The 25,902-nt window shown below is 41.6% G+C and overlaps 1 protein-coding gene across 3 annotated transcripts in view; it reads right to left on the bottom strand.

The window, feature by feature from the left end:
- Gatad2b (GATA zinc finger domain containing 2B) overlaps positions 1-25,902 on the bottom strand; it is an 82,271-nt gene that overhangs the window by 26,999 nt on the left and 29,370 nt on the right. Inside the window, exon 1 of one of the 3 annotated variants that reach the window (XM_008855277.2) lies at positions 7,120-7,138. The exons of the other annotated variants lie outside the window; for them this stretch is intronic. The gene's annotated coding sequence lies outside the window, so the exon portion shown is untranslated. Of the gene's footprint in view, positions 1-7,119; positions 7,139-25,902 lie in introns of those variants that run through there. 3 annotated transcript variants of the gene reach the window in all.

Genomic DNA, 25,902 nt, shown 5'->3' with positions numbered 1-25,902 from the left:
GCCCTAGGGTTCCGTCCCTAGAATGGTAAAAAAAACAAACACGCACAATAACAACAACAACAACAAAAAACCCCCTAAAAACAACCCTGTGAGTTTATTTTTTTCAGACAGCGTATCTTAATATGTGGCCCTGGCTGGCCTGGAACTTGCTATGTAGATTAGGGTGGTTTTGATCTCAGAGATCCACCTCTGCCCCATGAATGCTAGAGGTATGTGCCACTAGGACCAGCTTTTGCTGTTATTTTACATAGTAAATCATCCAACTGTTGCCTTAAGACTATATAAAGAGGGGCTGGGGAAATGGCTTCACTTGGTAAAGTGCTTATAGTATGGGTCCCCAGAGCCCATGTTTAAAAAAAAAGGGTCAGATGTAGTGGGGCACACTAGCAATTCCAGTGCTGCTCCAGACCAGTGGGAGACCCTATCTCAAAAAAAAAAAAAAAAAAGATACTTCTGTGTCAACACTCCACGCTATCCTCTGTCCTTTATGCATCCATATACATGCTTTGGTTTACACGGGACATGGTCCAGTTTATTCCTTAATGGTGACGTCCTTTTCACCTTTAACAGAGTCCTAGTTCAGAAGGTTAAATTATATGATCACCCTACCTATAAAACCTCCCCTGTTCTCCTAGGCAGTTTTTCTCTTTGTAGATGCTGTCAAAACCTTTTGAACATGTCAGTTCCTGGTTAGTAAACTACTTGTCCATTTCCCTTGAAAAGATTGTGAACTCCCAGGGGTCAAGAACTGAATGTAGCAATTCATTTTCTTACCTTTGGAACCTAACTTGCAGTAAATGGCACTTAATGTTTTTTTGATTATTTGTTTTTCTGATTGAGCTCCTGGTTTCAGAAACCTGTGTCTTCTGCAAATATACTCTGAGAAAAAGAGCTAGGTATGAGAGAGAGAAAGGCTATGGAACAGGATAGCAAGCCTGAAGCCAGGAGTTAAGTTGAGAGATAAGAGTAATCTGCTCTAAGATTTGAAGGGTGGGGAGAGGGGGAGGGGGAGGGAGAGGAAGAGGGGGAGGACTCCAAGCCAGCCATGGTAACTCACACCTACAATCCAAACACTTGGGTAGCTGAGGCAGGAGGATTGTTGACCAATCTGGGTGACTGAGTGAGACTGTCTCAGAAAGTTTAAAAAGTACCATACACGAGGAATACCAGAAATAATTATTCCTGCCTCCAAGATCTAAGCTATCTAAAAAATGAAATATGTATCTTCAAATAGTTCTCATTTTAGATACTACCAAGAAACTTCAAAAAGTTATATACTTAAAATTTAAAAGCATGTATTTTGTTTGTTTGGCTGGACTTTTCTGTTGATGGTATTTTTGTTTTGAGATATGTTCTCCCTATAGACCCAGGTGGCCTGGAACTCGCTTTGTGGACCACACTGGCCTCAATCTCAGAGATCTGCCTGCCACTGCCTTCCAAGTGCTAAGATTAAAAGGTGTGTAACACCATGCCCAGCTTCTAAAAAAATTTTTATTTATTTTTATTTTATGTGTATGAATGTTTTGCCTGCATGTAAGTAAGTGCACCACATATATGTAATATCCGAGGTGGTCAGAAGAGGGCAGAAGATCCCCTGGAACTGAAAATAGGGATTGTTAATCAACAATGGGAACCAAACCTGAGTCCTCTGCAAGAGCAGCCTGTGCTCTAACTGCTGAGTCATCTCTCCAGCAAAACATATATACATATATACATATAAATCCACCAAAACAGAACAAAATTCTTTAAAAATATTTCCTGTATCAAGAGATGGCTCCGTGGGTAAAAGCACTTGCTGCACAAGCTTAACCACCTGAGTTCAATCCCCAGAACCTACATAAGGGTAGGAAAATCCATTCCCGAAAGTTGTTCTCTGAACTCCACAAGCGTGCACATGTAAAGACACACAGAGATAACAAATATAAATAAAAATTGAAAAAAAAGTCTGTATGCTGTTAGTATTAATAGGGAAAGGAGAATAAGATATATAACAGAATAATCTTAATCAAACTGCTCTTAATGACAATTTATTAATTTAAAGTTTTTGTATTTATTTTGTATGTGGTTATGTATGTGTATGGGTAAGAGCATGCCGTGGTGTGTGTGTGTGTGTGGAGATCAGAGGACAACCTGTGGGAGTCAGTTCTTTCCTTCCACCATGTGGGTCCTGGGGATTGAACTCAGGCTAGGCAGCAGGTGTCTTTAACCGTGGAGCCATTTGGCTGGCCTCAAACTCTTAAACGGTTCTCCTGCCTCTATGTGCCTAGTGCTGAAATTACAGGTGTGAACCACCACTCTGTTTTTTTTTGTGTGTGAAAGTATATATGCATGTGCTTACATGTGAAGGCAAGAGGACAACCTTGGGGAATCATTCCTCAGATGCTGTCCACCTTGTTTATTGGGACGACGTGGTGTCTCACTGGCCTGGAGCTCACCAAGTAGGCTAGGCTGGCTGGCCAGTGAACCCCAGGTATTTGCCTAACTCCATTTCCCCAGTGCTGGGATTACTACCACATACCACTCCACTCAGTATTCTTCATATGAGTTCTGGGAATGAACTCAGGTCCTCTTACAGACTGAGCTATTCACTCCCCTCCTGATTTTTGCTTTGAGATAGGGTCTCACTACTACACAGCCCAGGATGGCATGGAACTCACCATCTTCCTGCCTCTGCCTCACACATGCTAGATTTCAGGCATGTACAACCATACCTGGCCAATTTATGCATTTTAAAGGGATAAATGTAATTAGCCAAATAAAGTGTTTCAACTTTTCTTCAGAGATTAGTAGACCTGTGACCTCTACTTACAAACTTTGAGGAGAGGACTGGGGTGTGGCAAGTCCTTAGGTTGGATCCCCAGCACCAAAAAGCCCAAAACACCTTTCAGGTGAATCAAAGGCCATTTGTCTTTCTCCAAATCAGAAACAAAATGCACTTTCATGTCCTGGTAAAGATCACAGGACATTGGTCCCATTCCATATGATCCCCACCTATCCTAATGCAAACCAGATAACCAAGCTCCTTCCAAGCTAATGTTTCCTACTGTCAACCATTTCCAGCAATTAGTTGTACTTCCCAAGAATATAGATAGCCTTTCCATTTTATTTTCCTAAAAGAACTTGAACACATACAAACAAAACTGCAGAACAAATTCCTCAAATGGGGCTATAAAAGCTAACAGAAAGCAAAATGGCTATAGAACAAGTTACATTTCAGATGTTACAAGGAATAAAATCATCTCTAAATACCATTTTAATGAGATTACTCTAGAGGTTGCTTCTATATCATTCTACAAGTAGTAATCTCTGAAATTTAGCAATTGTCAGAATGAAATATTGACACAAGCTTGAGAAAAGCATGGTATCAGCGTGGGTTTATGAGTGCCACTGTCTCTCATTAGGAAGAGATTTATTTGACACAGAAACAGAAGAAATCACCCTGGAGTTTATATGGGATAGCAATACAAAGGACATATCAGACCCCAAAGTGCTTATTGTACTATAATATACTTGGCAATGAGCTGGGCATGATGGCTCATGCTGTGATCTCAGCACTTAGGAGGTTAAGGCAAGAGGATTGCTTTGAGTTCTGGGTCAGTCTGGATTACAAGTAAGTTCTAGAATGAGCCCTGTCTCAAAAACAAAACATTATTACTTGGCAAGGATATCAACAAGGGGGTAGAAATAAGGATAGTGAGCTGGGGCTGTGCTTTAAGTGCTGGAGGTACAAACACATCTGGTGCTGTGGCACTGATCCTTAGCATAGTGAAAGGAGGAAGAAAAGGAAGACGATAGATTTAACAGAAAGATAACTGGGCACAAGTATGGAAGACATTGGCAAATTACTAAAAGCATCACTAAAGCTACTATAAGGCATCAGGCCTAAAAGTAAAAAGCCTGGTCCGAAGAGAAGTACAACTGACTTTACCAACTTTCCTCTGAGCAAAATGTCAAAATCAAGTAGGAAAATGTATAGGATACTCCATTAGAATTTGTCTTAGATTCTTACCCAGACTAACCATGGTCCTACTTAATCAAGTATACTGAAAACAATGGTTCATCAACCCTTTCACATAAACCCTGCTTTTTTCTTTTCCACACTTGAAGAGGGTATGGATCAGGCACACATATTTGGGTAAGAGCCCCTTAAATGGTTTATTTTTCTTTTTTATCTTTTTGAGACAGGGTCTCCTTACAGCCCCAGCTGTCCTGGAACTCACTATGTAGACCAGGCTGGTCTCCAACTTACAGAGATCCACCTGCCTCTGCCTCCCAAGTGCCGGGATTAAAGGCATGCACCACCACGCCTGGCTCTTATTTTTCATTTTTAATTCTATGTATACATGTATGACTGAGTAGGGGTAAGTGCATATGAGTTCAAGTGCCCACAGACCAGAAGAGAGCATAGGATTCCCTAGAGCTGGAGTTACAGACGGCTGTGACCTGCCTGACATGGGTGCTGGACACCAAACTTGAATCTTTTACAAGAGCAGCATTTACTCTCAACTGCTAAGCCGTCTTTCCAGCCCCATTATTTATGTGGGAGAATAATGATACAGAGCATCACCAGAAAAGAACCTCAAGACACTTAAAACAGGAAAGAACAGTTTCTCAGTTGCTTCTCCTGCTTCAAATTAGAAGCAAAAGTCAGACTTCTTTCAAGGTATTATAATGGTTTCATTATTACTCATTGCCTAGCCTCCATTTTACCCACCTAACCTAAAGTAGTCTGTCTTAATTTGGGTAACACCAGTAGTGGAAGTACTGGCCATGTGGCTTCTCAGCAGCTTCTCATCTACCGTAGGGCACCTTGCTTCTATGTGTGCATAGATTACCACCTCTGACCATCCCTGACCATGCTTCTACACAGATTCATAGGATAAAACAGATTTCCTGCTGGGCATGGTGGCCATGCCTTTAATCCCAGCACTTGGGAGGCAGAGGCAGGTGATCTTTGTGAGTTCGAGACCAGTCTGGTCTACATAGTGAGTTCCAGGACAGCTGGGGCTACAGGGAGACCCTGTCTCAAACACACACACACACACACACACACACACAAAAAAAAAAAAAAAAAAAAAAAAAAAACAACAACCAAAAAACATATTCCCTAGCTATTAAAACCCGATCAAAATGTGCATTCTCCCAAAGTCTTAATGGTATGGCTGTTTACTACCTGTATCAAAATTAACTTCCGGGGCCAACAATGGCTCAGTGGGTGAAAGGTACTTGCCACCAAGCCTGGTGACTCAAGTTTGATCCCCAGGACCCATGTAGGAGAGGACCGACTCAGCATGTTGTCCTCTGACCTGCACATCCATACCAGACCAACACACACACACACACACACACACACACACACACACACACACACACTTCGCTTTCCCCATGAAAACTGCCTAAAAATCTAAGGAAAAACAAAAACAGTATGCCTGCTATATGAATACAGCTTTGGGAAAAAATTTCCAGTTCTGTACTTCCACAAAGTACAGAAAGTGCCTGTCCTGAAGAGGTGCTGGCACTGCCTCTGGGCGGACACATGCGAGCACACACATTAAATATTAAAAACAAAAACAAAACAAAACTGAACTTCCTTTCTCTCACATCGCTTTTCAGATGTATTTCATTTCCTAGGCCAAGACTAAATTCTTGACAATGGAGTAAGTAATGCATGTCATTTCCTGGCTGAGGGGGAAAGAAGGTAGGCCAATTCCTCCATGCTTTTTCCTCTCCCAATTTGGCTAACATGCAGCTTTGATCTATTGTGTTTTAATAGGTCTTACAGGTGATTCTGGTAAGTTCTAAAGCCTGAAGACCAAGGTTCTGAGGATTAGCAGAAAATTTAGTATAAAATAACTGGTGTTTATGAACCATGCTTTAAAGGGGTCGGGTAGGGATGACCTTCAACTCCTGATCTAAATTGCTGCTACCTCCTTAAAGAGATCAAAGATCCAAAAATGCAATGGCTCAACAAGACAGAGTATGGAACAACGAAGTCACAGGATGACTCACTTTGGGTAATTACGTCAAAGAAATACTTTATCTGTTAACGCAAAGGCCAACCTGGTCTACATAGCAAGTTTTATATGTAGACAATTTGCAATAATTTTACTGCTATGTCTGTCTCTGAAATGCTCAATCAAAGGGATATGACACCATGCTCAGACAATTTTTTTAAATGTTTTAAGCTATGCTGGGCGTGGTGGTGCATGCCTTTAATCCCAGCACTGGGAGGCAGAGGCAGGCGGATCTCTGTGAGTTCCAGACCATCCTGGTCTACACAGTGAGTTCTAGGCCAGCTGGGGCTACAGGGAGAACCTGTCTCAAAAAGACCAAAAAAAAAAAAAAAAAAGTTTTAAGCTTTAAGATTTATTCTTTTTTTTTTCCTGTCTTTTTGAGACAGGGTCTCCCTGTAGCCCCAGCTGGCCTGGAACTGGCTATGAGGATCAGGCGGGCCTCAAACTCAAAGAGCTGTCTGCCTCTGCCTCTTGAGTGCTGAGATTAAAGGAGTGCACCACCACACCCCGCTTATTCATATTATTTTAGTTATATGTGTGTGTGTGTGTGTGTGTGCGTGTGTGTGTGCGTGTGTGTGTGTGCGTGTGTGTGTGCGTGTGTGTGTGTGTGTGTGCACATGAGCTAGCAGGCACCTGTGAAGGATAGAGGGTCAAATCCTCTGTGGCTGGAGTTAACAGGTGGTTGTGAGTTACCCAACATGGGTCCTGGCTGGGAATCAAACTCAGGTCTTCTAGAAAAGTAATAAGTGCCCTTAAATTGCTGAACCATCTCTCTCAAGCCATTAATACTCTGACTTGGCATACAGTGTTCTCCTGTAGCCACAGCTTGCCTGAAACTCGCTATGTAGACCCAGCTGGCCTTGAGCTCACAGAGATCCACCTGCCTCTACCTCCCAAGTGCTGCCACCATGCCGGGTTCATTTTAAGTCTTAAAAAAAATTAAGACCTAAAGAGAAGTTTCAACTGTTATACACACACACACACACACACACACACACACACACACACCTACACACTTTGTTAAAAGATTAGTGCTTTGTTTTGTTTTTGAATGTGTATGAGTGTTTGCCTTCATGAATGTAAAAGCACCAAATGCATACAGTACCTAAGGCAGGCAGAAGAGGATATCAGATCCACTGGAATTGGAGTTAAAGATGGTTGTTAGCTGCCATGTGGGTGCTGGGAACCAAACCCAGTTTCTCTGCAAGAGAAGCAAGTACTCTTAACCACTGAGTCATCTCTCCAGGTCCCAACCCCTTTTTTGAAAGAGTTGCTATGTTGCCTAGGCTAGTTCAAATTCCTGCCCTCAAGACATCTTCTTGCCTCAGCTTTCTGACAAATTGGACTACAGTCATATGCCACCTTGCCTGGCTAATTTTTTATTATTATTTTTATTTTATGTGTATGAATGTACTGCCTGCCTACATATAAGTGCACCCATGTCATGCAATGCCCATGGACGTCATAAGGGGGCACTGATCCTTTGGAACTGGCATTAAAGATAGCTATTAAGGGGTTGGAGAGATGGCTCAGCAGTTAAAAACACTGGTTGTTCTTGCAGAAGACCCGGATTCGAATCCCAGCACCCACATGGCAGCTAACAACTGTCCGTAACTCCAGTTCCAGGGGATCCAACAGCCTCTTCTGTCCTCCGAGGGCATTCTTTGCATGACACAGGTGCACTTACCTACATGCAGGCAATATACACGTACACATAAAAACAAATAAATAAATAATAAAATATTTTTTTAAAAAAAGATGGCTCTTAGCTACCATGTGGGAGCTGGGAACCGAACCCAGGTCCTCTGCTGCTCTTAAACCGCTGAGCCATCTCTCCAGTCACATAATATGATTATTGAAACCAGTACAGAAAGAGCATTGCTATACCTAGTATTAAGTGCTCAGCAAATTTTATTCAAATTTCAATAGTCTTCCCAATGTCCTTTTCAGATGTAGGTGTGACCCACAATCTCATATTGTACCCAGTTGTCTATTCTCTTTTCTCTCCTTAATTCATGAGTTTCTCAGTCTTTGTTCTCCGTTAACAGTTTTGAAGAGTTAACAGGCCAGTTCTTTTGGAAAATGCCCTTAAATTGGGTCTTTCTGAAGTTTTCTCATGATTAAATTGAAGTTGTGTATTTTTAGCAGTATCACAGAACTAATGTGCTCTTTCCAGTGTTATTTTAACAAGAAATGTCAACACAGACAGCCCTAAATTACTGGTGCTTCTACTTAAGATTTTTGAACTTTTGGGGCTGAAGAAATGGCTCGGGTTAAGAGCACTGACGGCTCTTGCAGAGAACCGGGGTTCAGTTTCCAGCACCCACATGGTAGTTAACAACCATCTGCAACTACAGTCTCAAGGGAATCCAACACTCTCTTCTGACCTCTGTGGGCACTGCATGACACAGTTGCACAAACACTCATACACATAAAATGAAAATAATAAAATATTTTAAAAAAATTTTTAGGCCAAGCATGGTGGCAAAAAAGCTTTTTGAATTTTCATGAGACTGTGAAAGGGATACACATTCAGCAAAAACCATACTTTACATTCTGATCTTTTACCAGATTGGGTATGTGGACAGTATTATCTTGTGATGCTGGCAGGGGCATAACATCCACAGTTCCCAGTTAGCTGTAAGACTGACTGAAAGAGAACATATTCCACTGGGTGTGGCGGTGTACACATTTAATTCCAGTACTGAAGAGGCAGAGGCAGGCAGAGCTCATGTCAGCCTGGTCTACATGAGTTCCAGGCCAGCTGGGGCTACAGGGAGACACTGTTTCAATCAATCAATCAATCAATCAATCAATCAATCAATCAATCAATCAGTGTAATTAGAGAAAGGTGTCTTTTCGCCCTTTTTATTCTTCATATAGTGTTCAAAGTCTTAAGAGTATTAAGGTAAGGGGGCTGGAGAGCTAGCTCAGCAGTTAAGAGCACTGGCTACTCTTGCAGAGGACCCAGATTCAATTCCCAGCACCCACGTGGCAGCTAACAACCATCCATAACTCCAGTTCTAGGGATCCAAAGCCCTCTCTTCCCTCCACAGGCTGTGCATGACACAGGTGCACTTACATACATAGTCAATACACTCATATACATAAAATAATCCAGAAAGAAATTTTTTAAAGGAATATTAAGGTAAGAGAAAACTATCCAAGTGAGACAAATTGGAAAGAAAACCAAATTATTCTTATTTGCAGATGACATGTTCCTAAACTTCAAAGTCCCTCTAGACTTCACCAGAAAACTGTTATATCTGATAAACACTTTCAGAAAAGTAGCAGGCTACAAAATGAGCATACAATAATCAGTAGCTTTTCTACATGCCAAGAATGAGCATGCCAAAAAAGAAATCCAGGACAAAAAATTCCATTCACAATAGCTTTGGAGGAAAAAAAATCTAGGAATAAATCTAACTACGGCGGGGAGGGGTTCTCTACACTTAAAATATTAATACACTGCTAGAAACTAAAGACAGTAGAAGACAGAAAGATAAGGCTATGCTCACAGATCAGTAGACTATTGTGAAATCAGCTATATTACTGAAAGTAATCTACAGATTCAATAAAATCTCCATCGAAATTCCAAGGACGGAGGGCTGGAGAGATGGCTCAGAAGTTAAGAGTGCAATACTGCTCTTCCAGAGGATCAGAGTCTGAATCCCAGCAAGACCCCACAAACACATACACATGATTAAAAATAAAATATGTGGGCTTGAGAGATGGCTCCGCAGTTAAGAGCACCGACTGCTCTTACAGAGGACCTGGGTTTGATTCTCAGCACCCCACATGGCAGCTAAGAACCGTCCTTAAGCCAGTTCCAGGGGAATCCGATGCCATCTTCTGACCATTGCATGACATGGGTGCACGGACATACATGCAGGTAATACACTTGTATACATAAAATAATAAATACAATTTAAAAAATAAATAAAATAAAATAAGTGTTTTTAAAAATTTTTCAATGACAAGGGCTGGAGAGATGGCTCAGCAGTTAAGAGCACTGGCTGCTCTTGCAGAGGACCTGGGTTCAGTTCCCAGCACCCACAAAGCAGCTAACACCATCCTTAACTCCAGTTCTAGGGAATCTGACACCCTCTTCTGGCTGCCTTGGGTACTGTATGCATTTGATGCACTTCTGGACTCTGGGTATACTATACTGCATGCACATGGTACACTGACATGCAAGCAAAACACTCATACACAAAAATAATTTTTAACAATTCCAATGACAGTTTTACAGAACTAGAAAAATCAATACTAAAATTCACATGGAAAAACAAACATCTTGAATAGTCACAGAAGAATGAGGAATGCCGGAGGTATCACAATACCTGATTTCAAATTATACCACAGGGCCAGCAACAAAAGCAGCATAGTTTTGGCACAGATACACAGACTAAGGAAAATAGAATATAGAACTCAAGCCAGGCATGGGGGTGCATGTCTTTCATCCCAGCACTCAGGAGGCAGAGGCAGGCGGATCTCTGTGAGTTCAAGGCCAGCCTGGTCTACATAGCGAGTTCCAGGGCAGCTGGGGCTACAGGGAGGCCCTGTCTCAAAAGGACCAAAAAAAAGAAAGAAAAAGAATAAAGAACTCAGACATAAATTCACACAGCTACAGTTAACTAATTTTCAACAAAGGTGTCAAGAATATACATTAGAGAAAAAACAGTCTCTTCAACAGTGGTGCAGGGAAAACTGGACATTCACAACACGTAGAAAAATGAAACCAGACTCCTACTTCTCACTCTGCCCAAAAATCAATTCAAAACGGACCAAAGACTTAATGTTAAGACTGAAACTCTGAAACTGCTGGCAGAAAAATATTTCAAAATATAGACATAGGCAAGGATTTTCTGAAATGGACTCCAACAACTAGAAAATATTTCAAGAATTGACAAATGGGATTTTATGAAATTAGGAAACTTCTGCACAGCAAAGAAAACTATCAGCAGAGTGAAGAAACAGTTCACAGAATGGGAGAAAAATCTTTGCCAAGAATACATCTGACAGGATATTAACATCTAAATCTATGAGGGCTGGAGAGATGGCTCAGTGGTTAAGAGCACTGACTGCTCTTGTAGAGGACCCAGGTTCGAGTCCCAGCACCCACATGGCGGCTACGAACCGCCCTTAACTTCAGTTCCAGGGGAATCCGAAGCCCTCTTCTCACCTCCCTGGCACTGCACGACACGGGTGCACTCACATACATGCAAACAATATACTCATACACATAAAATAAAAATAATAACTAAAATATTTTAAAAAATACCTAAATCTATAAAGAATTTTAAAATGTTAGACATCAAAAGAACAATTCAAGGGTCCAGAGAGATGGCTCAGTGGTTAAGAGCACTAGCTGTTCTTTCAGAAGACCCGGGTTCAGTTCCCAGCACCCACATGGCAGCTAACAACCATCCATAACTCCAGCTCCAGGGGATCTGACACACTCTTCTGACCTCTGAGGGCATTCATTGCATGACACAGATGCACTTACACACATGCAGGCAATACACTCATACACATAAAATAAAAAAATTTTAAAAAGAGAACAAATCAAGTCAGGCATGGTGGTGCACACTTTTAATCCCAGCACTTGGGAGGTAGACGGGAGTGGATCTCTGTGAGTTCAAGGCCAGCTTGGTCTACGTAGTGAGTTCCAGGCCATCTGGGGCTACAGGGAGACCCTGTCTCAAAAAGAACGACCGACCCCCCCCAAACAAAACTAGGATGGGAGTGAGGGGATTACAGACAGACCCATATCATGCTAAGTAGAGGAGGTTAGACACAGAAGGTCAAATATTGCATAATTCCATCTACATGGTTATCTAGAATAAACAAATCCACAGAGACAAAAGGCAGATAATTAGACTAGTGGGAGGGAAGAAACAAGGAGTGCCTGTTTAATGGGTTTCCTTCAGAGGCAAGGAATATTTTTAATTTTATACAAGAGGTGGTTTTACAACATTGTAAAAGTACTAAATTTCACTGAATTTTTACAAACTACAAACAAATTTGACAAATTACCAGAGAAAACTGAGGCAGAAAGGGGGTCTGGTTGGTGTGAGAGAAACCAAGGCTCAGGGAGATCTCAGAATGTGATGTCCCAGTAGGTATTTAGGTCTGTAAATCCAAATAACTTACACAGATTTTAGTTTTTGTTGTTTTGTTTTCCTCAATGTTATGGCTAGAACTCAGGACCCTGAACAAGCTAGGCACCTGCTCTAACACTGAGCTGCATCCCCAGCAGCCCAAAGTATAGTTGCAGAAGTGAGATCCAAAGCCTTATCAATGCACTTTTTGTATGGTCACATTAAAACTCACTTATCTACCTTACCTTTTGAATAATCTTTCCCTGAAAATGTTTCTATCAAGTCACACATCTGTTCGTTTTGAAAACTCCACAGCTGGAAATATAGTTCAGCTGGAAGAATGCCTGCCTAGCATGCACAAAGCCCAGCGTTCAATCCCAAGCACCACATAAACAAGATGTGGTAGTGCATGAGCAATGGATTAGAAGTTGAAGGTCATCCTCTGCTACATGGCCAGTTGGAGGCCAGACCTGATACGTAAGATCCTGTCTCAAAACAACAAAATTAAACACCCACCTTATCAATGCACTTTTTGTATGGTCACATTAAAACTCACTTATCTACCTTACCTTTTGAATAATCTTTCCCTGAAAATGTTTCTATCAAGTCACACATCTGTTCGTTTTGAAAACTCCACAGCTGGAAATATAGTTCAGCTGGAAGAATGCCTGCCTAGCATGCACAAAGCCCAGCGTTCAATCCCAAGCACCACATAAACAAGATGTGGTAGTGCATGAGCAATGGATTAGAAGTTGAAGGTCATCCTCTGCTACATGGCCAGTTGGAGGCCAGACCTGATACGTAAGATCCTGTCTCAAAACAACAACAAAATTAAACACCCAAAACGGCTCATTAAGTCATGCAAATCTTTTAAACGTTGATACATTTTGTTAGACAGTATCTCCAAATTCACGTTAATACTGTCATTAATATCATCAAAAAAGCAAGTACTGGGAATCTTTCAAACTCATATGGAGTATAGAAATATCACCAAAATGTTAATTTTTGTTTAAATTTTATTCCTGGATATATGTAGTTGTTTCCTTTGAAGTAGTTCAAGAAAATACCTGTCATGTATCCAGATCTAAACACCGTGGTTTCTGAATTGCTCTTTCATGAAATGAAAAACAATGTGCTGCCAAACATGACAGTATACACTTACAACTTGGCAATGGGGAGGCTGAGGCAGAAAGATGGGACGTTCTTATGCGACACAGGACAATACTGTCTCAAAAGGAAACAAAAAAGAAATAACAACAACATAAAACCCAGGTTCTATGAAGCAGATAGTTTTCATATTTTATTATTTTTACTTTATGTGTATGCATGTATTGCCTGCATGTAGGCAAGTGCACCCATGTCGTGCAGTGAATGCCCGCGGAGGATCCCCTGGAACTGGAGTTACAGACAGTTCTTAGCTGCCATGTGGGTTCTGGGAATCAAAACCAGGTCTTCTACAAGAACAACCAGTGTTCTTAACCTCTGAGCCATCTCTCCAGCCCCCAGCAGATAGTTTCTTACAACCAAAACAACTGTGCATGTACATTTCCAACAGACAACCACTGTAATTCAGTATGTATCAAAAGTGTTCCCATTTTATCACATAAAATAAACAAAATAAAAGCAGACTGGGTGTGGTGACATACCCCTATAACCCCAGTATTTGGAAGACAGAAGCAGGAAGATCAGGAATTTAGGGACAGTTTGTGTTACAAAATCTGAGTCTAAGATAGATCACATGAGTGCTTGTTTTAAAAAATAAAGAGCTAGGCGTGGTGGTGCACACCTTTAATCCCAGCACTTGGGAGGCAGAGGCCAGCAGATCTCTGTGAGTTCAGGGCCAGCCTGGTCTACATAGTGAGTTCCAGGACAGCTGGGGCTACAGGGAGACCCTGTCTCAAAAAGACCAAAAAAATCAAAATAAATAAAGGCCTGGCGTGGTGACGCACCCCTTTAATCCCAGCACTTGGCAGGCAGAGGCAGGAGGATCTTTGTGAGTTCGAGGCCAGCCTGGTCTACATAGTGAGTTCCAGGACAGCTGGGGCTACAGGGAGACCCTGTCTCAAAAAGACCAAAAAAAAAAAAAAAAATAGAGGGAGAGAGAAAGAAAAAGAACCAAATCCGCTGTATTTATGTATGAAATTACCAAAGAATAAATAAAAGTTCAAAAAGATTTTGCACCTTTTACTGCATCAGGAATAGTCCTGCTGAGGGTGTTAACTCGGTATCTGCAGCACCTACCTAGCATGTACAAGGCCTTGAATTCAATTCCCAATGTGACCAACAAAAAAATTTAAAAGGACATAAAGTAAAATTGAACTCTTTTTATTTTTTGTTTGTTTATTATTTATTTATTTTTGGTCTTTTTTTGAGACAGGGTCTCCCTGTAGCCCCAGCTGTCCTAGAACTCACTGTGTAGACCAGGCTGGCCCTGTAACTCACAAAGATCCACCTGCCTCTGCCTCCCAAGTGCTGGGACTAAAGGCATGCGCCACCACACCCAGCACTTTTTTCTTTTTAAAAACCTGTTTTTATTATTGGCGGCCAGGGGACATGCATGTGCCTCAGCGGTAGTCAAGACAACTCTGTGGCATCTTTCTTTTTCCACCTTTATATGGGTTCCAGAGATCAAACTTAGGTCATCAGGGTTGTACAGCAAGCATCTTTATCTGCTGTCATCTCCCCAGTCCTTTGGGTCTCTCTGTAGCCCCAGCTGGCCTAAAACTTGCTATGACGACCACACTGACCTAGATCTCACAGAGATCCACCTGCCTCTGCCTCCCCTAGTACTGGATAAAGGCGTGCACCGCCACATTCACCCTTTCTTAATTTTTTTCTGTGTTTTTTAAAATATTTTTTTATTATTTTTCATTTTATTTGTATGCGTGTATTACCTGCATGTAGGTGTGGGCCACCATGCCGGATACATAAAGAATCTTAAATTAGAGAAGATGCTAAGGAATTAAATAATGTCTTATGGTCGGGCGTGGTGGGGCACTGCCTTTAGTTCCAGCACCTGAGAGGCAGAGGCAGGCAGATCTATGTGAGTTCAAGTCCAGCCTGGTCTACATTTTCAAGTTCTAGGCCAGCTGGGGCTACAGGGTGTCCCTGTCTCAAAAAGACCCCCCCAAAAAAAGTCTTAATATCTTCTTTTTCTATTTGTTTGTTTTGTTTCTTGTTTTTCAGAGACAGCATCTCCTTGTAGCCCCAGCTGGCCTGGATCTCACAGACATTCACCTGCCTCTGCCTCCCAAGTGTTGGGATTAAAGATATGTGTCACCACATCCAGCTCTTCCTTTATATTTAATACACACTAATGTTAACAGGTAAACATAGTATCACCACACATGCACACTTGTAAAATAGCTGGTTCCCATGGAGAATATTACCAGCCAACATCATAAGGAACAAATACTAATTCAAAAAGGTAATTATGGTGCTAAGGATGTTGCTCAGATGGTAGAGTACTTACCTAACAAACACAAAGCCTTGAGTTCCATCCCCAACACCATACAAACTGGGCAAAGTGACATAAACACTTGAGAGCTAGAGGTAAGAGGACTGGAAACTCAAGGTCATCCTTTGCTACACAGTAAGACCAAGGCCACCCTGGGCTACATGAAACCCTGTCTCAAAAATACAAAAGCATGTCTTTAATCCCAACACTTGGGAGGCAGGGGGATCTCTGTGAGTTTGAGGCCAGCCTGGTCTATGTAACGAGCTCCAGGCCAGCTGGGGCTATAGGAAAACCCTGTCTCAAAAAGACAAAAAACAAAAGAGCCACAAAACCCTCACAATTATTAATTTGAGAATCCTACAGTAATTCTGCATAAATCTTTATCTGGAGTCTATTACTATTTTCTTCCAATGTTCAATCAACTGGAAAATATTTCTCTTAAGTAACGTATAAATGGAACTTGGAAAACTGAGCTCTAGCAATTTGGTATGAGAAAATAACTGTGGACAGCCTGAGAATGAGCAGGCTGCCATTCTAGTCTAGTTTAACTTCATTCAGAATAGACAGTGGGAGAGGGTTACCTAGCATGTGCAAAGCCCTATCTGAACCCCAGTACTAAGGAAGAAGAAAATAGGTTGCAGGTTAAAATATACAACCTCACATATAATTTTTTTTAACTTTTTAAAAATTTTATTTTACATGTATGCGTGTATTGCCTGCATATAGGTAAGTGCACCCGTGTTGTGAAACGCCCTCAGAAGTCAGAAGAGGCTGTAAGAGCCCCTGGGACTGGAGTTACGAACAGTTGTTAGCCACGATGTGGGTGCTGGGATTCGAACCCAGGTCGTCTGCAAGAACAACCAGTGTTCTTAACTGCTGAGCGACCTCCCCAGCCCCATCACATATACTTTCTAACAAAAGAAAGTAAGAGGTTCAAACAAAAACTCAAGATATCGAAAAATATAGACATTTAAAGGTGTGTCAAGAACAGAAATTCATAAAACAAGACCTGGTGGTACAAGCTTGTAATCCCAGGACTTGGAAGACAGAAGCAGAAGGATCACAAGTTCAAGTCCAGTCTAGAAAACAGTTGAGTATGAGGTTAGTCTGGGCTGTATAGTAAGACCCTGTGTCAAGAAAAGAAAAAGAGAAAAAAGTATAGCTTTTATCCCCAAGTTTCTAGCATTTTCATCACCTTTATTATTGAAATAATATCTGTTTATTTAGGTTTTTAGCCATGAAATCTAAAGCTGCCAGCAAAAGCTTCATTAATCAGGTTTTTTGTTTTTGTTTGGTTTTTGAGACAGGACCACATGTAGCCTAGTCTAGCCTCAAACTTACTAGTTAGCTGAGGATGGCCTTGAACTCTTGAGACATCTTTGATAACGTGCTCTGGTTTCTCTACAGACAACTGCAACCTTTTTGCAGGAAAAAACATTCTGTCTTGCAATGTCCAAAAACTTCTGGATACACTGATCAACACCAGTACGAATTTCTTCCTGATCAGTGCCACTGACATACTCCTGACTTAAAAGAGAAGCAAAGGAAGCCTTGAACAAGGACTCCAGCTCGTCCACCAACATGCTGTTTGGAGGCCTCAGAGCATGAAGAAGCAAGGTGGGGGCTCAGGCGGCTGCCCCAAGAACACTGAAAAGTATAGCTTTTTTTAAAAAAAGATACAGCTGGGCTTGGTGGCTCACGCCTTTAGTCACACAGCACTTGGGAGACAGAGGTAGGCAGATCTCGAGTTCAAGGCCAACCTGGTCTACATAGAGTTCCAGGCCAGCTGGAGCTACAGGAAGAAAGTGTCTCAAAAAAGACACACCCTCCCCCCCAAAAAGAAAAAGATACAAGAGTTCCCACTCAATTAAGGAGTTCCCCCTACAATGCAATCTAATAAAACCTTATTACAGAATAAACCACTTTGAAAACTTCCTCCCACTTCAAACTCACCCAATCCTTGTATCAGTGGCATTATTATGAAAAGTCAGATATGAAAAAAATAGACTCACATAAAAAACAATTAGCCGGGCGTAGTGGCCCACGCCTTTAATCCCTGCACTCGGGAGGCAGAGGCAGGTGGATCTCTGTGAGTTCAAGGCCAGCCTGGTTTACATAGTGAGTTCCAGGACAGCTGGGGCTACAGGGAGACCCTGTCTCAAAAAGACCAAAAAAAAAAAAACAAAAAAAAACTGTTACAATATAGCCTCTTTATTTGCTAATAAACCACCTTATTTCCACCAAACACAAAGCTACTTCAAGCATATGCCACACCTAAGAAATACATGAAGAGTGAGGGGAAAGGTAGGAAACTGAATGACAAGAGTCATAATTTCAAATGAGTATAAATCTCCTAACAGCCAGTAAAAGATACAATCACTTCTACTAAAGTCCAAAATTGGAACACTTGAAATATTTAGATGCTTAGCATAATCTCTAACTTTTCCTTCCACACACTATATTTTCTTGTATACATCTCTTAACTGCAGCAGACAGCAAGGAAAGAACACGGCATTTTTACATTACTCAATATAAGAAATAAAGAAAGAAAAGAACTCAAAAAGGTCGTGAGTAGATAGTAAAGCTTTATTATGTGGCTTTTTACTTCTTGGTAAAATCAATCCCACTCACCCACCTACCTGGAAATCTACGGTACTTCTGAATGATAACAAACAGTTTGGCCTATTCCCTACTGCTCCCTCTAAAGTATGGTAACAAATTACACCTGATAAATCCATAAGGAAAATTTTTTTTCTAGTTACCCCCTCTTCTTCAAGTAAAAACACATCTGCAAGAGGGCAGGAAGAAGCAATCCAGAACAAACTGCCTCACCTTCCCTAAAGTTACTTCTAGGAAAATGGTCACTTCAATTTGTATACCCTGCCCCTCCCTCCAACACAAATACCAGTAGTGTTTTTTTCTTTTAAGACAGCAAAGAGGAGCTGGAGAGACGGCTCAGTGGTTAACAGCACTGGCTCCTCTTATAGAGGACCAGGGTTCAATTCTCAAAACCCACATGGTGGCTAACAACTGTCCATAACTTCAGTTCCAGAAGATCTAACACCCTCTTCTGACCTCCACAGGCGTTGCACAACATACATGCAAGCAATATACTCATATACATAAAAATAATGAATAAAAAAATAAAAGATCTATTGTAGGCAATACACTCATACACACAAAATAAAAATATTTTTAAATAAAAAATAAAGACAGCAAAGACAATGTGTATGTGCATGTGTGTCAGAAAGACATCTCTTGATGCTCTAAGCCTCCTGCATCTCCTTGTCTATCAGACTAGGCAAAGATGACTGTAGACTTCCTTATAGCCTATCATTTCCTAAACTGCAGGTCCTTCCCTTTGTGTTCTCTATACACTCACACACGAGCACGCGCACATTCTCATTGCTTTGCAGTCCCCTGGCATGATGCCAGCACTCAGTCAGCTGGTTGACTCCATTCACAGAGCAAGGTTGGAGCTGACATGGAAGGGGTGGGGAAATAAGAATGGGGGAGCTGGAATCATCCTGCTACAGACAAAAGAAATTTTTTAAAAGGAGAGGGGGAAAAGGGAGGAAGAAAAGGAGAGAGAAGGGACATTCTCATTGCTTTGCAGTCCCCTGGCATGATGCCAGCACTCAGTCAGCTGGTTGACTCCATTCACAGAGCAAGGTTGGAGCTGACATGGAAGGGGTGGGGAAATAAGAATGGGGGAGCTGGAATCATCCTGCTACAGACAAAAGAAATTTTTTAAAAGGAGAGGGGGAAAAGGGAGGAAGAAAAGGAGAGAGAAGGGAGAAAGGGAGAGAGGAGAGGAGAGGGGAGGGGAGGAAAGGAGGGGAGGGGAAAAGAAGAGAGGAGAGGGCCCCTAGTATAACACTTGGCTTTATGGCATGATCCTGAATACTGGAACTAAAAATCCTTACCATTACAGCAAGCAAATGAGCCAGAGCAGAAGAGGAACCACAGAAAAGATATTTGTATGAGAAACAGTTATTCCATAACAGATTTTTAAAAACAACAGTGTTTTATTACTTCAATTCCACTAGAAATCAGTTAGGAAACTGCTCTAAAGAACTCAAAGCAACTGAGTTTTGACTTTTGTATATAAAAGGTCTGGTGGGGGGAGGAAAGATGGTTAAAGTACTTAGACATTTTTCTGCTCTCCCTCTGGCTGCCAGGAAAACTGGAGACAAGAAAAGAAGAAACACAAAACATAAAAGGGAAGAAAGGAGAGATGCATTTAGGTGGTTAGTTTCCTTCCCCTCCTGGAGATGGGGGGCCCTCCCCATTCTCTGATATAACTAAGAGAAGCTCCCAGAGGTGGCCCCATGCAAAGCAGCCCCCATGAGAGACCTGCACAAACCTGGTCTCCAAGCGGGTACTGCCCTGCCAATCACATGGCGTACTGTTATATTAAACAAAAGAAACAGGGGATGCTTACTTTTACCCATGATGCCTAGCGGGGGCAGAAGGGGGGGAAACCAGTTGTAGCCGGTTTACAACCTCGGGACATGGAATTATCTCTTAATTTTTAAAAGTCCTCTGTGGTACAAAAGTCAGTTATTTTCCCCGCCTTAACTATCCCCCCATTATTCTGGCCTACTGCCAAAGTTTGCCTTCATTCATAAGAGCTAGTTTCCTCTCAAATCATGATGCTTTAACTGTTTAGTTTCCAAAGCCAACATCCTAGACAAGAAATCACAAAATCAGTATCAAAGCATACTTCAAAATACAACAAAACGAAGATATACTGCTTATCAAGTTTTTTTTTAATTAGTATTTTTGTTTGTTTTTCCCCCCTCACAGTGCCCCTATGTAGCTGGGACTGGCCTTAAACTAAAGGTCATCCCCCCTCAGCCTCAAGAGTGCTGAAAATACAGGAGTGTCCCATCAAGTCAGCCTCAGGCTACTTTTCTTCACCCTTATTTTAAGTGCTATAGGACAGGTACCAATAAGACAGCAGATGTATCCATCAAATTTTGTCCAAAAAAACCAGTCTGGTTTGGTGGTACACACCTTTAATCCCAGCACTCAGAAGGCAGAGACAGATCTCTGTAAGATTGAGGCCACTCTGGTCTACAGTGAAGGTCAGTCACCATACCAGTTTCATCAAAAAAATTTTTTTTTCCTGATTTTAGACATATCAATTGATACCATTGGAACCGTTGAATCCCATCATAACATAAATCATAAGAAAGTTTTATAACAAAGTAGTGATAATAGCATATGCACATTCTGGGTTGTAGGGAGCTTTACTTTTTTTTTTTTTTAATGTGTATGCGTGTATTGCCTGTAATGTAAGTAAGTGTACCCATGTTGTGAAATGCCCTTGGAGGACAGAAGAGTCTGTCAGATCCCCTGGAACTGGAGTTACGGACAGCTGTTAGCTGCCATGTGGGTGCTAGGATTTGAACCTGGGTCTTCTGCAAGAATAGTCAGTGTTCTTAACTGCTGAGCCATCTCTCCAGCCCCAGGAGCTTTACTTTTAACAGTGCTCGTGACTGAATATGCACTTCATATGTGCTAGACAGGCACTCTATCAATGAGATATACTCCCCCTCTCCCCCTTGGTTTTGTGGTACTGGGAACTGAAAACCCAAGATTTTGTGTTTGGTTAAGTGCATCCTCAGTTCTATGCACACTCCTCCTTTAAAAGATGTATTCAATAGGCCTTAACATACATGACAAGTGCATGATATTCAGTGGGGAGGGCTATAGGAGGGCTGGTGGAGGAGGGGGCATATAAATTAAGATGTTTTGTATGAAATGCACAAAAATTCAATAAAAATATACATAAAAAGCCAGGCATGGTGGCACACGCCTTTAATCCCAGCACTCAGGAGACAGGGGCAGGAGGATCTATATGAGTTCAAGGCCAGCCTGGTCTGCACAGTGAGTTCCAGGTCAGCTGGGGCTACAGGGAGACCCTGTCTCAAAAAGACCAAAAAAAAAACCCATTAAAAAAAAAAGAAACCTAATCCCAAATGGCAACCCTAAACGTAAGTACACACAAGCACGACTAAATGAACTCAGTGCGTTATATATATGCATGCACATATTATGCATGTATTTATAAATGTATACATGTATATGTAACAATAATAATTAAAAACTACAAGAAATTGAGAGGGAGTAGGGGACATGGGAGGAGTTGGTGGGAAACTGGGAGGGATGGAAATAATGCAAAGACAATACTTATGTATGAAATTCTCAAAAAAAATTTTTTTTTAAGATGTATACATTACACCAAGTATGTGCAGGGGTCCGCAGAGGACAGGGGGTGCTGGAGCCCAGGAACGAGAGTTACAGACAGTTGTGAGCCAAATGATGTGGGTGCTTAAAACTGAATAGTAAGCACTCTTTAAAAGAAAAAAAGTTTTAACTTTTTTTTTTTTTTTTATGTGTATTGCCTGCAAGTATGTAAATGCACCTGTGTTATGCAATGCCCATGGAGGACAGAAGAGGCCATCGGAACCTCTGGAACTAGAGTTATGGACAGATGTTAGCTGCCATGTGGGTGCTGGGATTCAAACCTGGGTCTTCTGCAAGAACAGTGTTCTTAACCGCTGAGCCATCTCTTCAGCCCCCAAAATTTTTTTGTTTTTGTTTTTGTTTTTTTGAGGCAAGGTCTCCCTGTAGCTCCAGCTGGCTTGGAACTCACTATGTAGATTCAGAGATCTGCTTGCCTCTGCCTCCCAAGTGCTGGGATTAAAGGTGTGCGCCACCATACCCAGCTAAGCACTCTTAACCACAAAGCCATCTCTCCAGGCTCTCCACCCCCATGCACATTCTTTAATGCTTTGAAGGGCTGGAGAGATGTCTCAGCAGTTAAAAGAATTGGCTGCTTGTACAAAGGACCAACCTTCAGTTCCTAGCACCCACATGGCAGGTAACAACTAAACTATCTGTAACTCCAGTTCCAGGGGATCTGGTATCTTCTTTTGGCACCTATACAAGCACTGTATACATATGGTGCATTTAAAATACTCATACATGTAAATAAATTAACTTTAATAGTTTATGCCAAAATGAAGGTGTAGCTCAGTGGGTTCGAACTATAGTACTGGAAAGGGACAGGGCACTTAGGCTTCTGTTAGGTATCTTTAACCGTAATCCCTACCCCCATTTGAAAAAAATTCTTAGGCACAGACTCAGCATGACTGCAATATTATCCCTGTCATTCTTGCCTCTACATTCCACACCATCACCCACCTAAAATACCTGCATACCATTTTTTTTTCTGTCTATCTAGATCTGAATCTGATTCCTTGATCGAATTTCCTGTTTTCTGTTTTTGAGTAGCCATCTCTAATCATTACATAAAGAGAATGTTTAGGGCTGGAGAAAACGGCTCAGTGAATAAAGCACTTACCACACAAATTCAATACTCCAGAACACAGGTAAAAATGAAACATAGTAGCATACATATGTTTGTTTGTTGAGACAAGGTCTCATTATGTAGCCCTGGCTTGCCTGGAACTCAGAGATCTGTCTGCCTGTGCTAACCCCAGCAAGTCTACAGCAAGATGGGAGTTAAGAGACAGGAGATACCCTTGAAGCTCACAGGCCAGGTAGCCTGGCATATGAAACAGCCAGTAAGAAGACATAAGCAGCCAATAAGAAGACATCTTGTTTCAAACAAGATGGATGGATACTCAAGGGTGTCCTCTGATCACCACATATGCACCTCAGCATACAAGCACCACACTCACATACACATGAAGGTACACATACACACAATACACACATACATCATATGCACATATAAAATAAATAAAAGATTATTTTCAGACCAGGGATGTAGCTATGTTGGTCAAGTTGCATGCACAAAGCTCTGGGCCTGATTCCTAGCATCCATAAACTGTGAGTGGTAGTGGCACATGCCTATAATCCCAGCACTCTGAAAGAGGAGGCAGAGGATCACAAGGTTGAGGGAGTTAGATAGGGAGTATATAAGGAGTTAGAGACTAGTGTGAGCTACATGAGATCCTGTCTCATAAAAAAAATTTCTATTAAATTTTAAAAACTATTTTCATATCCGCCCGGCGTGGTGGTGCATGCCTGTAGTCCCAGCACTTGGGAGGCAGAGGCAGGCGGATCTCTGCAAGTTCAAGGCCAGCCTGGTCTACATAGTGAGTTCCAGGACAGTTCAGGCTACAGGAAGACCCTGTCTCAAAAAGACCAAACAAAAAAAAAAAAAAAAAAAAAAGAAAAAGAAAAAAAAACCCTATTTTCATTTCCCCAAAATATAAGGGGGGTCAAAAAGTGATGAGGTGGGCTGGAGGGATGGCTCAGTGGTTAAGTGCACTGGCTGTTCTTACAGAGGACCCAGATTCGGTTCCCAGCACCTACATGGAAGCTAACAACCATATGTAACGCCAGTTTTAGGGGATCCAAAGCCCTTTTCTGACCTCCACGGACACTGCATGACATGGGTGCACTTACATACATGAAGGCAGTACACTCACACACAAAATAACAATAATAACCCAGCACTCAGGAGGCCAAGGCAGGTGGAACTATCTGAGTTCCAAGTCAGCCTGGTCTACATAGTGAGTTCCAGGCCAGCTCAGGCTACAGGGAGCTCCAGTCTCAAAAAGATGTGCCCCCCCCCCATGACCCAAAATAAATTGGTTAAAAATAAATAAATTTGGGGGAGGGAAGGGTATACAAGGAATCAAGGGAATAAAGGGAAAGAAGGAGCTCAAGAAAGGTAGGACAGTAAGAGAAGGGCATTATTAAGGGAGAAAGGAGGGAAATGGGGGCACCTTAATTGGGGAAACCATGATGGAGGGGTGAGACAATGCGAGAGAAAAATAATGCCTAGTTTTAAAAACCAGAGGGAATCATATTACTCCAAAAACCTACTGACAAATCATACATAGAAGATCAAGAAATGTATGTCTAGGTAAGGTTTATCTAAGAACAATTGGTCTTTGCCCAAGATTTATCTACATGACACACAGTAATCAGAAGTACGAGAGTAGTGGAACTAACCTTCTTGGATGTTTAACAGACATACTTTGAGGCCTATAATAATTTGGTCAGAGGGACATAAAGGACAGTTTTTGCTCCTTGCCCTCCTAGGTCAACTAAGTTCCAGGGGACTATGAGCATCTCGCAAAATGTCCTGTAATTGTGGTGGGTTACCTGTCCTCTTGATCAAGGAGGCTGAGGAGACCCCACCAGATGGACTTGAACCAGTGTCCAGTCTACAAAGAGGAGGGTCAACACATAAGAATCATTTCCTCCATGCTTCCAAGCGAAGCCAACCATGGTTGAGCAGGACCTTTGACTTATCTTCACATAAGCAGAACTGGTTAAAAAAAAAAAGAAAGAGCCAGGAGCTCCTCCCAAGCCCATGTGACCCCTGAGGAACAGATCCTCAAAAGACCTTAAGAGTGAAAATAAACTGGTTTATCTGGGCCAACTGTATGGCTTTAAACACCCAAAAGGAAAGTATAACCAAAGATTAAAGGGGCCAATATAATTTCTTAAGAGTCCATATGCATAGCTGAAGGCTACATAACAAGCAATAATGCCAGATAGGAGATACCTTCTTTTGAGTTGTTGCCCAGGGTGGCCAAAGGGACTCCCAGATAGTAACCCAGCATAGAAATGGGAAAATGAACAGCAGACCCCAATCTTATCTAAAGGAATATTGACAACTGATTGTTCCTAGATGAGGAACAGCTGACCCTCCTAAAACAAAGACCTCTAGATAGGCTGACTAGATTCACCAGAAGGGCAAGTAGTGGGGAATGGCTGGGGGTGCTGACAACACAGCAGACAGTAGCAGGGATATCAGCAGGGAGGCTATGGTAGGGTGCCACCTGGGAAGTGGGTGTATAGTTGAATAAGATGGTGTGGGATGTTCTGTGTTATACACACACACACACACACACACACACACAAAATCAACAAATTTTTTTTAAATGTATTGTATTTGAGGACAAAGCCTGGAAATTTACATCATGTTAATTAGTAGAGGTGATAAACATTACCATTGAAATCTACCCGATGACTTTATATACATACACGGACGCCAACGATCCAAGTGCAACCGATTATGACTAGTAATAATTATGACTAGTAATATACTAGTAATAATGTGCCAACATCTCAGCGTTAGTAGCAAAAACAATGAGTCTTTCTGTGAAGGAACAATATATTCTAAAATGAAAGGGAGATCTTTTTTAAAGGTTAAAAACTCATTCAATTTTATGTCTTACAGGGCTTATATTGAGGTCAGTATTGTATAACTGTATTAACTCAACTGTAAACCTAGAAACTTGCACCCACTCATGAAAGAGATGTACTTGGA

Source organism: Nannospalax galili, unplaced genomic scaffold (genome assembly GCF_000622305.1).
Source record: "Nannospalax galili isolate Female #2095 unplaced genomic scaffold, S.galili_v1.0 scaffold591, whole genome shotgun sequence".
Classification (NCBI taxonomy): Eukaryota; Metazoa; Chordata; class Mammalia; order Rodentia; family Spalacidae; genus Nannospalax; species Nannospalax galili.
This window is presented reverse-complemented; position numbering and strand designations above follow the sequence as displayed.